Source organism: Lactuca serriola, chromosome 2 (assembly GCF_051521515.1).
Source record: "Lactuca serriola cultivar US96UC23 chromosome 2, Lser_US96UC23_V15, whole genome shotgun sequence".
NCBI classification, from domain to species: domain Eukaryota; kingdom Viridiplantae; phylum Streptophyta; class Magnoliopsida; order Asterales; family Asteraceae; genus Lactuca; species Lactuca serriola.
Genome location: NC_136409.1, coordinates 77007222 through 77008787, shown reverse-complemented (window position 1 = coordinate 77008787; position 1566 = coordinate 77007222). Strand labels below are relative to the sequence as shown.

Here is a 1566-nt window from a genome sequence, read left to right as displayed (position 1 = left end):
CATCGGTGATGGAAGTGATGTGTCGGATCGGAGTTATGTGGACACGAGTGCTTTCGTTGTTCTTCCCTTTTGGACAATTCCTTTTATAGTGTCCGGTTTCACCGCAACCATAGCAAGCTTGGTTGACTCCGATGTCAGGGACCTGAGTGATGGGTCGTGCCGGTGCTCCACAGCTACGAGCATGGCGCCCTATTTTGTGGAAATTGCAGCATTGCATTTCATGGCAAGCTCCATTATGATTAAAGGTACACTTGTTACACTTCGGGAGTTTTCCCTCGTATGGTTTGTGTAAAGTCGTGAGGGTTAGATCTGATCCACATCGGCTGGGAAGGAGACCTAAGCATTCCTTATAAGGGGTGTGGATACCTTCCTTATCACAACGCGTTTTAAAGCCGTGAGGGCAGCAGATCCCATAAGAACTCTGCAGTTAAGCGTGCTCGGGCGGGAGTAGTACCAGGATGGGTGACCCCCTGGGAAGTCCTCGTGTCGAGTGGCCCAAAGCGGACAATATTGTGATACGTGCCAGAGGGGGATGTTACAAATGGTATCAGAGCTAGGGCACGGGTTGATGTGTTCGACGGGGACGTCGAACCCTATAATGGGGGGTGAAAGTGGGTTAGATCTGATCCCACATCGGCTGGGAAGGAGACCTAAGCATTCCTTATAAGGGGTGTGGATACCTTCCCTATCACAACGCGTTTTAAAGTCGTGAGGGCAGCAGATCCCATAAGAACTCTGTAGTTAAGCGTGCTCGGGCGGGAGTAGTACCAGGATGGGTGACCCCCTGGGAAGTCCTTGTGCCGAGTGGGGTTGCAGTTTGATCGGTGCTGAAGTAGCAGGCAGGGGTTGCCACTTGTTGTTGTTTCATGGCAAGTCTTTGGGATCGCTTACGCTCCTTTTGGGCTTGACGCTTTCGTTTCCTATTCTCGATTTTACGGCTTTGCAAGTCTGTGACTGTTATCACTTGTTGGCTTCACGGATCGATACAACAATCGGAATTGTCAACCCCCTTGCCAACCTTGTTTGCGTTGTCAGCGCTGAGGTTTGCAAGGACAGCTGCCACGACAGCTGTTACTGCAGCTTGGACTGTAGCGGCGTCGATATGAAGGATAGGGGTTTCATTGCTCGGCTGACTATTTTTGGATGACGACATGATTCTGTTATATGATAAGAAAATGAGTTTGTGAGTGGTTTAGGGTTGAATCTAGATGTATCTTACTCTTTTATGTAAATGTAACTTTTTCGTTTCGTTTAAACTGTACTCGGTGGTTTGACCTACATCCCTATGATGTGGTACTAGTAAAGAGTAGAAGTAAGTTCATAGAATGGTCACAAGACGTTTGTCGTCCAAACTAGGGTATCATTGGTTGGTGGATAACATGATCCAACTTTTGAAAGAGAATTGGAAATGATCCCGGAGCTAAATTACCATAGTCCAATAGCTTGACTAGAGTGAGGTCCAGATAGAATTCTAATGATAGTATGATGAAAGTATTTGAACAAGGATTGACACAGCAATTAGCCGACTGTCAATATCATTGCTATTTATGATGTAATAAGTTTGGG

The 1566-nt window shown here is 46.8% G+C and overlaps 1 pseudogene; it reads left to right on the top strand.

The window, feature by feature from the left end:
• The first annotated feature begins 377 nt into the window (after positions 1 to 377).
• On the top strand, positions 378 to 495 carry LOC145091021 (5S ribosomal RNA; annotated as a pseudogene).
• The last annotated feature ends 1071 nt before the right edge of the window (positions 496 to 1566 follow it).